Raw genomic sequence first — 15519 nt, 5'->3', positions numbered from 1 at the left:
TTTCACTGTTAAGCCAAGCTGGTCGCCTACCATATTTACTATTCTTTCGACACATCGGGATGGTTTGTCCCTGTAACCTCAACAGGGATTCCTTGAAATACAGCCAGCTCTCCTGGACTCCTTTCCCCTTCATGTTAGTCCCCCAGGGCATCCTACCAATCTGTTCCCTGAGGGAGTCGAAGTCTGCTTTCCTGAAGTCCAGGGTCCGTATCCTGCTGCTTACCTTTCTTCCCTGTGTCAGGATCCTGAACTCAACCAACTCATGGTCACTGCCTCCCAGATTCCCATCCACTTTTGCTTCCCCCACTAATTCTTCCCGGTTTGTGAGCAGCAGGTCAAGAAAAGCTCCCCCCTTAGTTGGCTCCTCTAGCACTTGCACCAGGAAATTGTCCCCTACGCTTTCCAAAGACTTTCCGGATTGTCTATGCACCGCTGTATTGCTCTCCCAGCAGATATCAGGAAAATTAAAGTCACCCATGAGAACCAGGGCATGCAATCTAGTAGCTTCTGCGAGCTGCCGGAAGAAAGCCTCATCCACCTCATCCCCCTGGTCCGGTGGTCTATAGCAGACTCCCACCACTACATCACTCTTGTTGCTCACACTTCTAAACTTAATCCAGAGACACTCAGGTTTTTCTGCAGTTTCGTACCGGAGCTCTGAGCAGTCATACTACTCCCTTACATACAGTGCTACTCCCCCACCTTTTCTGCCCTGCCTGTCCTTCCTGAACAGTTTATAACCATCCATGACAGTACTCCAGTCATGTGAGTTATCCCACCAAGTCTCTGTTATTCCAATCACATCATAATTCCTTGACATCACCAGGAACTCCAGTTCACCCTGCTTGTTTCCAAGGCTTTGTGCATTCGTATATAAGCACTTGAGATAACCTGCTGATCGCCCCTCATTCTCAGTATGAGGCAGGAGCCCTCCCCTCACAGACATTCCTGCCTGTGCTTCCTCCTGGTATCCCGCTTTCCCACTTACCTCAGGGCTTTGGTCTCCTTCCCCCGGTGAACCTAGTGTAAAGCCCTCACTAGGTTAGTCAGCCTGCTCGCAAAGATGCTCTTCCCTCACTTCGTAAGGTGGAGCCCGTCTCTGCCCAGCACTCCTCCTTCACAGAACACCATCCCATGGTCAAAGGAGTTGGTGGATGTGATTGCAGAGCCATTGGCCATTATCTTTGAAAACTCATGGCGATCAGGGGAGGTCCTGGATGACTGGAAAAGGGCTAATGTAGTGCCCATCTTTAAAAAAGGGAAGAAGGAGGATCCTGGGAACTAAAGGCCAGTAAGCCTCACCTCAGTCCCTGGGAAAATCATGGAGCAGGTCCTCATGGAATCAATTCTGAAGCACTTAGAGGAGAGGAAAGTGATCAGGAACTGTCAGCATGGATTCACCAAGGGCAAGTCAAATTGCCTTCTATGACGAGATAACTGGCTCTGTGGATGAGGGGAAAGCAGTGGACGTGTTGTTCCTTGACTTTAGCAAAGCTTTTGACACGGTCTCCCACAGTATTCTTGGCAGTAAGTTAAAGACGTATGGGCTGGATGAATGGATGATAAGGTGGATAGAAAGCTGGCTAGATTGTCGGGCTCAACGGGTAGTGATCAATGGCTCCATGTCTAGTTGGCAGCCGGTATCAAGTGGAGTGCCCCAAGGGTCGGTTCCGGGGCCGGTTTTGTTCAATATCTTCATTAATGATCTGGAGGATGGTGTGGATTGCACCCTCAGCAAGTTTGCAGATGACGCTAAACTGGGAGGAGAGGTAGATACACTGGAGGGTAGGGATAGACTACAGAGGGCCCTAGACAAATTAGAGGATTGGGCCAAAAGAAATCTGATGAGGTTCAACAAGGACAAGTGCAGAGTCCTGCACTTAGGACGGAAGAATCCCATGCACTGCTACAGACTAGGGACTGAATGGCTAGGCAGCAGTTCTGCAGAAAAGGACCTAGGGGTTACAGTGGACGAGAAGCTGGATATGAGTCAACAGTGTGCCCTTGTTACCAAGAAGGCCAATGGCATTTTGGGATGTATAAGTAGGGGCATAGCGAGCAGATCGAGGGACGTGATCGTTCCCCTCTATTCGACATTGGTGAGGCCTCATCTGGAGTACTGTGTCCAGTTTTGGGCCCCACGCTACAAGAAGGATGTGGATAAATTGGACAGAGTCCAGTGAAGGGCAGCAAAAATTATTAGGAGTCTGGAACACATGACTTATGAGGAGAGGCTGAGGGAACTGGGATTGTTTAGTCTGCAGAAGAGAAGAATGAGGGGGGATTTGATAGCTGCTTTCAACTACCTGAGAGGTGGTTACAGACAGGATGGTTCTAGACTATTCTCAGTGGAAGAAGAGGACAGGACAAGGAGTTATGGTCTCAAGTTGCAGTGGGGGAGGTTTAGGTTGGATATTAGGAAAAACTTTTTCAGTAGGAGGGTGGTGAAACACTGGAATGCGATACCTAGGGTGGTTGTGGAATCTCCTTCCTTAGAAGTTTTGAAGGTCAGGCTTGACAGAGCCCTGGCTGGGATGATTTAGTTGGGAATTGGCCGTGCTTTGAGCAGGGGGTTGGACTAGATGACCTCCTGTGGTCCCTTCCAACCCTGATATTCTTTGATTCTATGATTCTATATGCATGTATCATTTTTGTATTTAAAGTTATAAATATTGGCTCTATACTGTCTGTAGTTCAAACTTGTGCTATGCTTCTGGGTGACACCCCAGACAAGTTGGTGTCAGCTCTGCCAAGCCTGCTTGATGGCCCATTAAGGACCATCAGGTATGCAATTGACCCATGGGGAGAAGGCAGACACGCCTTGTGACTCAGCAAGGTGTGCAGGGACATGCCTATGGACAGAACTCTGAGGTTTTTCCATGCCATGTGATGGACAGCTTGTCTTTGGAACAAAGAAAGCAGAGACCACATGGCAAGAGAATATAAAAAAGCTGCTGCAGCTCCTCCATCAGGTCTTCAATCCTGCTTCATACCTCTGGAGGGACTTTGCTGCACTGAAGCTTTGAACAAAGGACTGAAAACCCATCCCAGCTGTGGATGTTCTCCAGAGACTTGGTTTGAATCTGCAGTTTATTCTGTCACTGCTGCAAATCTGAACCAAGAACTTTGCCACTACTGTGTGTACTTGACTCCATTTAACCGATTCTAGCTCTCATCTGTATCTTTTTCCTTTTATGAACAAACCTTTAGATTTTAGATTCTGAAGGACTGGCAACAGCGTGATTTGTGGGTAAGATCTGATTTGTATATTGACCTGGATCTTGGGCTTGGTCCTTTGGGATCGAGAGAACGTATTTTCTTTTACTGGGGTGTTTGGTTTTCATAACCATTTGTCCCCATAAAGAGTGGCACTGGTGGTGATACTGGGAAACTGGAGTGTCTAAGGGAATTGCTTGTGTGACTTATGGTTAGCCAGTGGGGTGAGACCAAATTCCTCTCTGTCTGGCTGGTTTGGTTTGCCTTAGAGGTGGACAAAGCCCAGCCTTGGGCTGTAACTGCCCTGCTTGAAGCAATTTCTCCTGAATTGCCATTCTCAATTGGGTCCCACCAGAACCAGCATTGTTACAGTAGTCGAGCAGGATCTGTGCACAGCTGATTGCTTTGAGGTACTGGTAGTGATTTTAAGTGAGTTTTAAGTGTGGTGGCTGGAGAACATACAAAGTGGTTACTGGTTTGTTATTTTGTTAAGGGAAGTACGGACAGAAAAGGAAGCAAAATAAGTAAGAGGGAAGATCAGAAGAAGCTAAAACTGAACAGGTTGTAAATCGCCCAGAAAAGCTGAACACTGGGCACTGGGAAAGTCTCTGTTAGCTAAGTGCAAGTTTCAGTGAACTGCAGATGGGTGTGGCCCAACCTCTGTGTCTGTGCTGAAACTGACTGGAGTGTCTTAACTTAGCAAGACAGGAGTGGAGGGGTGCCTGTTCTGGCAGGAGGGGGTTTCTGTGATCTAACCCATCACAGCAAGTGGCCATTGTGTGTGATGACTAGAGGTCAAAGACTCAAAGTGCGTTCCTCAGTCACCATCATCAAAGGAAAAGCCCACATGGGCAGTGGCGGATTAAAGATTTTGCCGCCCCCTAGGACCTGAAATAATTGCCAGCCGCCTCACCCCAGCTCACCTCTGCTCCACCTCCACCCCTGAGCGCACAGCCGGGTCCTGCTTCTTCCCGCTCCCGGCCAGTGCTTGTGCGCGAAACAGCTTCACAAAGGAGGGGGAAGAGAGGGGAACGCAGCGCGCTCAGGCGAGGAGGCGGAACCGGGGTGGGGATTTGGGGAAGGGGACCAATAGGGGCAGGGAGGGGGCAGGGAAGAAGTGGAGTTGGGGCGGGGCTGGGGGCGGAGGGCGCAAACCGGCGACGGGGGAAGCAGCCTCTGGCTGCTATTATAAATTTGCCGCCCCTGAAAATTTGTTGGCCTAGGTGTTAATATGCCGCTGCACATGGGTAGAGACACTGTCAGCTTGTTTTCTGTCAGAAAAGGTTATAAATATGGGTTCAAGGAAAGATCTCTGGACAGTTTGGAGTCTTATAGGGAAGTGTACCAGATGCAAAACGGAGATCCCCATAGACAATCTGGGTACCCCAAATAGACTTTTGGGAAACTGACAGTTTATTACATCACTGCCACAGTTAGGAATTACAAACTGTGACTCACTTGTGCATATATTTTACCTGTTTTAACCTCTCAAAAACTCTCATTTCCTTTTCTTAGCTAATAAATCTTAAGTTAATTTACTATAGAATTGGCTACCAGCATTGTCTTTGGTGTAAGATCTAGAGTACCCATTGATCTAGGGTAGGTGACTGGTCTCTTGGGACTGGGAACAACCTGACGTGGTGTGATTTTTGTTTTAAGTGACCTTTTATCATGAAGTTCAGTTTGTCTGGGTGGCAAGATAGACTGGAGAGTCTAAGGGGACTGGCTGTGACTCCATGGTAAGACTGGTATTGTGATCCAGGAGTTCACATTTGTTACTGGATTGGTGAAATCTAATTATGAACACATCACCAGCTTGGGGTCTCTGCCCTGTTTATTCTCTTAATAAAATCCATAAAAAATATACCAGACTGGTTCCTTTCTCAAAACTACAGTGAGAGCAAACAACTTCAAGAACATAGGTGGCCACTGGACCCTGCCACTGAACACATTGTTATCCTGGCAATAGTCTACAAGGCTAGATTCACAAAGTGACTTAGGTGCTTAAGTGCCACTTTAGGCTCTAAATCCAAGAATCAGGCCCCACTGGGATTCATAAAACCCCACTAGGCTGCCCCCAAGCTCTGTAGGTGCCTAAAATCATTTGTGTTGCTGTTACAGAACTGTGAACTCTGAGGGGGTTTTAGGGTCACAATGCTGCATCCTGCACAATATCAAATTGCAGTGTGGAACATCTTTACCTGAGGGTTTAGACAGAGATGGTGAGAAGGGGGGAGGTGGATGAGGAAGAAACATTAGAGGAGGCATTTGGTGTTCCCAAGAGCAGGAGCTTCTAGGTATCCCAATCATCATGCAGGGATGACAAATTCACCAACCCTTTTTGCATGAGGCATTCTAAAGCACCTCAGGTATATGTTTACTTCAAGGATGGGTGGTGATGAAGGCCAACAGACTCCAAAGCGTGGGCTTATAACTTTGTTAGAGTCACAGCATTGTTTTTCAGGGGAATTTAGGGAGGAAAAGTTGGGGCATGTGGCATGGCCTCAAGGGGAAGAGGAGGAGCAGGGGGTAGGACCACAGAGGGTGCGGGGCTTCTGATTGTGTCCCAACAGAAAATCAGTTGGCAAGAGCAAACACGACAAATGCCCAGTTTTGCCAAAAAGGGGTTTGGGGGCTGAGTGGTGGGGCTTGGGCCAGGCCCACGTGGCGGGGCTTGGGCCAGCTCCATATGGGGGGCAGGGAGAAGGGTGACTGGCTTGGGCCAGTTCTGTGCGGGAGGGGGAGGGAAGTTCAGGTGAGCAACTAGGGCCAGCTCCATGGGGTGAGGAGGAGGCCTTGGGCCAGCTCTGCATGGAGCGGGAGGGAGCTCAGGCCAGCTGCGCAGGGAGATATGGTCACCTGCCACAGCCTGGCTCCAGCTTCCGGCCTGGCCAGGGGTGGGACCTCAGGGGGAAGAGGAGGAGCAGGGGCAAGGACACAATTCTGGTGCCAGTGGCTTTCCCACCTCTATACAGGGTCCAGTGCTCCTGCAGGGGCCCCCAAATTGGCTGGGTAGGGATGCCAGGTATCCAGTTTTTGACCAGAACACAGTCAAAAAGGGACCCTGGTGGCTCTGGTTGGCACAGCCGACCATGCCATTAAAAGTCCGGTCAGTGGTGCAACAGGTCCCCAGGGCTAAGGCAGGCTCCCTATCTGCCCTGGACTTGCACTGCTCCTGGAAGCAGCCACCAGGTCCTTTGGCCCGTAGGTGCTGGGTCTGCCAGGGACTGGGAGGCTCCGTGTGCTGCCCCTGCCCCAGTGCCGGCTCTGCAGCTCTTATTAGCTGGGAACTGCGACCAATGGGAGCTGCGGGAGGGTGGCGCCTGTGAACGTGAAGGCAGCATGCACCACAGAGAGCTGTCTGGCAGCCCGTGCGCCTAGAAGACACAGGGACCTGGTGACTCCCAGGCACAGGGCCCATGTATTAAGCCACTACTGGGGATAGGGAAAAGGGACAGTGTGGAGAGGTAGGAGGATGGGATGGGGAAAGAAAGGGAGGGGATGGAGCAGGGGTAGGGTTGCCAACTTTCTAATCACACAAAACCGGACACCCTAGCCCCGCCCCTACTCCGAGGCCCTGCCCCCCACTCACTACATTCCCCTTCCTTCTCACTCTCACTTTCCCCCACCCTCATTCACTTTCACTTGCCTGAGGCAGGGAGTTGGGGTGTGGGAGAGGGGGAGGGATCTATCTGGGGGTGTGCGCTCTGGGGTGGGGCCAGAAATGAGGGGTTCAGGGTGTGGGCTGGGGCTCCAGGCTGGAGCAGGGGGTTAGGGTGTGGGAGGGGGTAAGGGCTCCAGCTGGGGATGTGGGCTCTGGGGTGGGGCCCAGAATGAGGGGTTTGGGGTGCAGGAAGGGGCTCCAGGCTGGGGGGTGGGTAGAGGGGTTCAGGGTGTGGGAAGGGGCTCTGGAATGGGGCAGGGGGTTGGGATGCAGGGGGAGTGAGGGCTCTGTCTGGGGGTGCAGTCTCTGGAGTGGGGCCGTGGATGAGGGGTTTGGGGTGCAGGAGGGGACTTGAGGCTGCGGAGGGAGACTCAGGGCTGGGGCAGGGGGTTGGAGCTTACCTCCTGGTCAGCGGTGCAGCAGGAGGGCTAAGGCAAGCGTCCTGTCTGTCCTGACTCTGTGCTGCGCCCCGGAAGTGGCCAGCAGTTCCGGCTCCTAAGTGGAGGCTTGCAGGCAGCTCTGCGCGCTGCTCTTGCCCACAGGTACTGCCACCGCAGATCCCATTGGCCGCAGTTTGCGGCCAATGGGAGTGCAGAGCTGATGCTTGGGGTGGGGGCACCACACGGAGCCCTGTGGCCCCCTGCCTAGTAGTTGGACCTACTAGCCATTTCTGGGGTTCAGCGTGGAGCCAGGACAGGTTGGGACTAGCCTGCCTCACAGCACCACCGACCGGACTTTTAACGGCCCACTTGGCGGGGCTGACTGGACCCAACAGGGTCCCTTTTCGACTGGATGTTCCGGTTGAAAACCTGACACCTGGTCACCCTAAGCAGGGGTGGTGGGGAGTGGAAGGGGGAGGGGATAGGGCAGGGGGCAGGGGGCAGTGGGGAGAGGAAGGGGGAGGGGATGGAGCTGGTGCCATGGGATGGGGAAGGGGATGGGGTGGGGAAGAAAGAGTGCGGAAGACAAGGGATAGGGGAATGGGGGAGAGGGGATAAGGTAATGGGGGGAGGGGGATGGGGCAGAGGACAGTTGGGAGAGGAAAGGAGATGGGGTGGGACAATGGGGAGGGAGAAGGGGTGAGAAAGAGAAGGGGATAGAGAAATGGGGGTGGGGGAGTGGGAGCCCGGCATGCAGCGTTCCCTCTGCAGCAGCAGCAGCCCCAGCAGGAAGGCAGGTCACAGCAGCACCAGGAGGCACCAGAGTGGTGGCATTGCTGGCTCCCTGCAGCAGCTGGTGCTGGAGTGTCCGCAGCTCTCCTGCTCAGGTCACCACAGCAGCAGCTGGGGCTCCCCTGTTAAGCCAGCACCAGCAGCCCAAATATCACTCCAGGCTGGGGAGAGAGCCAGTGAGCATGGGCAACTGGCTTCAGTGCACACGTGCTTGTGCTGCCCCTCCAAATATAGCAGTCAAACTATGCTCAAAGGGGGAGATGGGAACAGGGAATGGGGGTAAGAAAATTGGAATCATGTTTTGCTAAAGGGGGAGATGGGAACAGGGAATGGGAGTAAGGAAGTTGGAATCATGTTTGGCTAAGGGTAGGAATGGGAACAGGGACACAGGTGTAAGGCTCTGTGGTGTCATAGCTGGGAAGGAGGATACTAAGGAAGGAAACTGGAATCATGCTTGCTGGAAGTTCACCCCAATAAACATCAAATTGTTTGCACCTTTGGACTTCGGGTACTGTTGCTCTCTGTTCATGCGAGAAGGACCAGGGAAGTAAGTGGGTGAAGGAATAAGCCCCCTAACATCTTGGTGCCGGTGACTCGGATGCATCGCATTGGATAGGTGAGTGGCAGCCTGTAAGTCCCCCTCCCCAACAGTCCGCGCAGCTGCTTGGAGGGGGTATCGCGAACTCTCGTGATGGTAGTTGCGGGTTCTGGCAAGCCAGGGTAAAGGATTTTTTGGATAAATGGATAAGGGAGGACCAGGGCCCATACCAGGTACAGGGGTCAACCTGGGATAAGATTAAAAAGGAAATGGAGGAAGTGTTAGGGGACCCAGAGGTATGGGGGGTGGCTGAGGAGCCCACCCTCCTTGGTATATGGGTAGGGGAAGAAGGTCCCTGCCCATGGGGACTGAATGCCTCCCAGGGAAAAGAGGCACTTCAGTCTGCTTGAGAGGTTTGAAGTAAGGGCAGCATTATGGGAAGCTGCCAGTAATCTTTCAAGTTTGGTGCTGCTTCAGCAAGGGCTGCTGAAGGGTTGTAAATTAGTTAGGGGTAGTGAAAGATGATTTGGCACAAAAGGGTTTAAGGTCAAAAGCAGAGTTAACAGACCACCTTTAGAGACTGGATCTGAGACTTGGTCCTGGGGGAGTAGAGGAAAAAAAAAAAAGTTTCAAAGTGCAACCTGCCTTTCCACACTCTTTTGTTTTTCTGAAGTTTTAATGGAGGGTACTTTGGATACTTATGTGAGATGTCAAGAAGGAAGTTTTTGTTTAATGATAAAACCCAGTTATATAAATGTAACTGTATGTGCAACTCTGTGCAGTCACATTGGATGGAAGCTTGGTCATTAAATTTTCCAAGGGGGTCAGGTAGAGTGGCTACTATCACCACTATGCTTCTGTCCACAGAAGCCTTTATAGCTATTCTGAGGGAAATTGGGCCCTTTTCCCACAGAAATGGTCTATAAGGGACTGCTGCAGGCAGCAGGTAGAGAGAGAATCTGAGCAAAATTATTTGACTATTGGGTAATGTAATCAAAATCACTAAAGGATGGAAGAGGTTTCTTTTGGAACTTAACTTGGCTGCCCCTGGTTGTGTCTAGTTGTACAAGATGGAAGTGTAATCGGGGTACAGTTATGTAAAAAGAGTAATTACAGTGCAAGGGATGTTAGGCAAAACAGAATTTTGTGTGTATGTGTGCACAGGTAAAAGAAAAGGAAAAGGGGAGGAATGATGGGAACACTGAGCCTTGGGATGGCTCTGGGGGATCAGATTGTTGCTTTGGTGGGTTCTGCATGAAAACTTTGTAGGCATGGGGGAGGCAGTTATACCTTGTGTAAAATTAATTTGGCTAATATGATGTTATGGAGGTTAAACTATATGGAAGGAATTTGCATTTTCCCAGGACATGTGCAGTGTATATTGGAAAAGGAGTAAAAGAAATGCAAATAAAACATGGTACTTCATTAAAATCCTAATAGGGCTCCAAAAGGAGCCACAATAGGTTGTGCTTTCTTTTTCAGATCACTGTGTTTTGGAGCAGGAGATGAAAGTGGAAAGTAATCAGAACTCTGGTGGAAGTAAAATGCTTCCCTTTTAAGACAGTGTCTGAGCTGCTAACAGCTTTGGATCCAAAAGCAAGCTAGTAAGCCTCTGTGTGTAAATGCAAATTACCTAGCTGATGGGCACAAAGGAGCTGCAAATAATGAATACATCCAGTCAGCAAACAAGCTACTAGAAGACTCAGATTATGGCCCTTCAGGAAAGGGAGGTGAAAAAAACAAGTCAAGCCTGAAAATAAGGGGGACAGGTTAACCTTAAGGGGTGTGTGTGTGTGTGTGTGTGTACAGTGCTAAAATCTGAAGCTGTGTCTCAGCTATTATCTGAGAATAAACTTAAAGCTTGGTACAGCAGAGAAACTATTGCAAACTTGGTCTGTTGTACAAGAGGGGAAACTGAGGTACACCATCTCATAAATTTCATAAATGACCAGTGAGTGAGGTAATTCACTAGCCTGACTATAGAACAAAATAAGGACAGTCTGGAGGTAATTCTTCTGTTTTTCCTGCAAGTAGCAAGGACATTTGTAAAAGAAAGTGGTATTATTATTAAGCAATAATCTGTCCCCACCATGGGGAAGGAAATTGTTTCTTTTGTTTTTCAGACACTCTACAAGCAAGCTGGCGCCAGCGGGAAAAATAACCCAGAATACCATGGATCTATGTTTTGTGTTGTTTGTCTGTGGTGTTTGTCTTGTTGCTAGCATTGTTGTGTTTTAATGAACAGAAAACCTCATGATGTGGGTGGGGGATGGCTTCCAAAGGCTGGCCTTGGGGGGGAAGATGTGTATGGGAATGCAAATTCTCAACTAGGAGGCCAGCACCTGTGTAATAGCTACCGTGATACCTGGAAATGGAATGGCAACTAAGGTGGCCCCCACAAGCCCTATGGAAATAATGAGAAGGGGAGGAGCTCACTGGAAATCAATGGGGGTGTGTGTAAAATAGTGTAAATTAATAGAAGATGTTTGGATGTGCCCCTCTCCTATGACTATAGAGGAGCGGGATCAATGGCCTATGCAAGGGGTGGACAATTGGGTGTACTGTGTATAAGGTGTTTTGCTGGGAATGTACATATTACTGGGGGCACAATTACACCAGCCCATAACCAAACTATACCCATCTACATGCTGCTATATGGACTTTGGTGCACAAATGGATCTGTGAATCTTATTGCTGTGAATAAGCCAGGGCTTACTGCCTGATTCCATACCAAGTGGTCAAGCTGGTTTGGACAATATCCCATTTCTCTGTGAACATTCAATGGACTTGTGATATGGACAAAAGCATACAAAACTTGAAGGAGCAGCTTGTTGCAACTGCCAGCAACTGGACACAAGATCGTGACCCCATCGAAGGAGGAGAGGCAGTATTTTGGGGGTGTCTCGGATGTTGGACCATACTGCAGTGGTCAGGACTCGGTGTTGCTGTGGATTTTGTATTGTTAACTGTACTTGTGTTACATTGCATAGGGAGATAACCTATTAGGAATGTAATAAGCTCTCCAAACCCTGCAGTGTTCTAGACAACCCGGACCCAACCTTCTCAGGCCCACTCTAATGGGAAGTCTGGAACACTAATTGGAATAGGTGTGGTATGCCCGTATGAGAGAAGGTGCAGGGCACAATACTACACAAGGGGCAGTGGGACAAATGGAATATCGACACCTTCCACCTTGATGCCTGGCCCTATCAGGAAATGTGTCGCCATATGTCCTATGCTTTTCCAGGGATACCTGGGCAGGAGGATCCCAAAAGAAAAAGAAAAAAAAGGGGTGGAGTGTTAGGATATAGATATTCAGGCCTGTCTGCAAAGGCCTGTACTCTAAGAATTTAGGTGTATTCTTATCACTTGGCTAGTGATAGAGGTATAAAAGAAAGAATCAAAATCACTGTCTGCTGGTGTAAGGGCCTGCTCTTACTGTGACAGTTTGTGGCTCTGTGCTTAGGCTCAGGCCTTTGGCTAAGCAGCAGAGGCAGCCATAAGCTGGGAAGCGAACGGTCACATCCTCACATTCCAACCTAGTCACATTGAAATAAGGTGCTATTGGGCTGTTAGGCACTATCAGGACAGGATTGTATCCCTATCACCTCCAGAGAAAGGGAAGTGCCTAGAAAATGTAAAAGGAAACTTAGTTTGATAGCATCCTGTCTGGCAAGAACTCACTTATCAATAGCTGGGATGTGAAATCCTCACTTCTGTATTGTTTTGTCATTATAGTTCCCACTTTGCTGTTGTTTGTCTGTATAATCTCTGTCTGGTTCTGTGATTGTTCCTGTCTGCTGTATAATTAATTTTGCTGGGTGTAAACTAATTGAGGTGGTGGGATATAATTGGTTACATAATCATGTTACAATATGTTAGGATTGGTTAGTTAAATTTCAGGAAAATGATTGGTTAAGGTATAGCTAAGCAGAACTCAAGTTTTACTATATAATCTGTAGTCAATGAGGAAGTGACTGGGGTGGAGGTGGGGGTGGGCATGTGGGTGTGTGAGATGGGAACAGGGAATGGGGGTAAGAAAATTGGAATCATGTTTTGCTAAAGGGGGAGATGGGAACAGGGAATGGGGGTAAGAAAATTGGAATCATGTTTTGCTAAAGGGGGAAATGGGAACAGGGAATGGGAGTAAGGAAGTTGGAATCATGTTTGGCTAAGGGTAGGAATGGGAACAGGGACACAGGTGTAAGGCTCTGTGGTGTCAGAGCTGGGAAGGAGGATACTAAGGAAGGAAACTGGAATCATGCTTGCTGGAAGTTCACCCCAATAAACATCAAATTGTTTGCACCTTTGGACTTCGGGTATTGTTGCTCTCTGTTCATGCGAGAAGGACCAGGGAAGTAAGTGGGTGAAGGAATAAGCCTCCTAACACTAAATGTGCAGCAGTGGCCAAAAGTAAACCAAATGTTGGGAACCATTAGGAAAGGGACAGAGAGCAAGACAGAAAATGTCATAATGCCACTATATAAATCTATGGTACCCCCACATCTTGAATACTGCACGCAGATCAGGTCATCCCATCTCAGAAAAGACATATTGGAATAGGAAAAATTACAGAAAAGGGCAACTAAAATGATGAGGAATATTGAACAGCTTCCATATGAGGAGAGATTAATAAGACTAAGACTTTTCAGCTCGGATAAGAGACGACTAAGGGGGAATATGATAGAGATCTATAAAATCTTGACTGGTACAGAGAAAGTGACAAGGAAATGTTTTTTACGCCTCATAACACAAGAACCAGCGGTCATCCAATGAAATTAATAGGCAAAAGAAAAGGAAGTATTTCTTCACACAATGCACAGTCAACCTGTGGAACTCCTCACCCAGGGATGTTGTGAAGGCTAAGACTATAACAGGATTCAAAAAAGAATTAGGTAAGTTCATGGAGGATAGGTCCATCAATGGCTGTTAGCCAGGATGGTCAGGGCTGCAACACCATGCTTTGAGTGTCCGAAGCCTCTGTTTGCCAGAAGCTGGGAATGGGCGACAGGGGAAGGATCACTTGATGAGTCCCTGTTCTGTTCATTCCCTCTGGGGCACCTGACATTGGTCACTGTCAGAAAACAGGATACTGGGCTAGATGGACCATTGGTCTGATCCAGTATGGCTGTTCTTATGTTCTTATGTACACCTATGCCTGCCTCCAGGGGCCCACCTCGGTTCTCACTGCCCTTTAGGCAGCATTTAAATCTGTGTCTTATCCGACCCCCTCTCCCCCCTTCCCAGCAGACTCGGATGCCCCCAGCGCCCAGGCCGCTCCGCAGCTCGCTCCCAGGGCTGCTGGAAGGGGGCTTTTCCTGGGCACTTGCTCTCTTTCTTTGCCCTGGACAGCGCTGGAGCTGTGACTTCCCTGGGCTCTTCTTCCTGCAGTGACCGGGATGGAACTTTGCATCTTTCAGATGCAGATTGCAGCAGCTTCAGTGCTGAGTGCAGGGGCCAGAGTGCAGCGAGCTGATCCTGGGGACTCTGGCAGCCTCTGCCCTGCCTCCCCCCATGCCATGCACCCACCCCACATGGAGCACTGCTGCACAGAGCCTGGTATCTCCTGGGACACCTGCCCCCAGAGCCTGGGATTTCCCTGCTCCAGGGGATACACACGCTACAGTCTGGGATCCGCTGGACACAGAGGAGTGTGGGAATGGCTAGGAGGGGTGCATTCTCTGCCTTTCTGAGCTGGGCTGCCCCCTAGCCTGGATGCTGCCTATATCTCAGCAAAGGAAGCTGTTGTTAGCTGAGTGGATTCTTTTCCATTGGGCTGCAGTCACCCTTGCCTGTTTGTCCATCACCGTATCTTCGAGGCTTAAAAACACTTCAATGGGCAATTCTACCCTGTTCCTGCCCCCACAGTGTGAGATGGCACCTTGCCATAGCTGGATGAGCTCCATATCCACTACCTGCTTGAAGATTTTTAGGGCATAGACCCATGGGGCGTCAGCCTGCCATGAGATGCCAAGGATTCTTGAAGTGTCCTGGGTCGTGACTGAGGGTGACTTCTGGGAGTATGTTCCTTGCAGCACGTGGAGCCTGGAGAAGAGGAATGGGGCACTGGTGTAAGTTTTGGGGGGGCATACGTGTAGAATTGAAGCTCTGCTCCCCCGATCTCCCTTCTCTCTTCCTGTTTCTTGTAGCCTCCTTACCTTCTACCCTGTCCCCTCCATGTTGTATCACATGTCCCTGCACTGTCTTGGAGCAGTGCTGTCTGCTGTCTGTGCACATGGCATCTGGAGCCTGCTGTGCTAGGTGTTCCCTGTCCAAAGAGGTGCTGCAGGGGAAGGGAAGTGGGGGCCTAGGAAGGTAGATGGGGCTTTGTCAGTGTCCTGGGATCTGTATTTCAGGGGATGCTACCTGTGTCTTTGTGCCAATGTTGTCAGTTGGTGGGAGCTTCTTCTGACTGAGACTATTGTTTGGCCTGGCCACCAGAGCTTGTGGGGGTCTTCCTTGCACCCCACCCAGGTTGCTGATTTCTGTGAATTCCATTCTTAGACCTTGTCTGCACTGGCAGCAGCATGTAGGATATGGGTAGCTACATGCCACAGTGAAAGGCAGGCTGAATCCACACTCAGAGTATCATAGAATATGAGGGTTGGAAGGGACCTCAGGAGGCCATCTAGTCCAACCCCCTGCTCAAGCAGAACCAATCCCCAACTAAATCAACCCAGCCAGGGCTTTGTCAAGCCTGACGTTAAAAACCTCAAAGGATGAAGATCCCACCACCTCCCTAGGTAACCCATTCCAGTGCTTCACCACCCTCCTAGTGAAATAGTGTTTCCTAATATCCAACCTAGACCTGCCCCCCTGCAACTTGAGACCATTGCTTCTTGTCACTCCAGTGTGTAGCTACATGCAGCAGTGACAGGCCCCAGCAAGAAGGAGGCAATGGGGAAAGGCTCCAGCGGTGGACAGGCAGT

The sequence above is a fragment of the Lepidochelys olivacea genome (assembly GCF_965140295.1).
Source record: "Lepidochelys olivacea isolate rLepOli2 genome assembly, chromosome: 24".
Taxonomy (NCBI): Eukaryota; Metazoa; Chordata; order Testudines; family Cheloniidae; genus Lepidochelys; species Lepidochelys olivacea.
Note: the sequence above shows the minus strand (reverse complement) of the source record.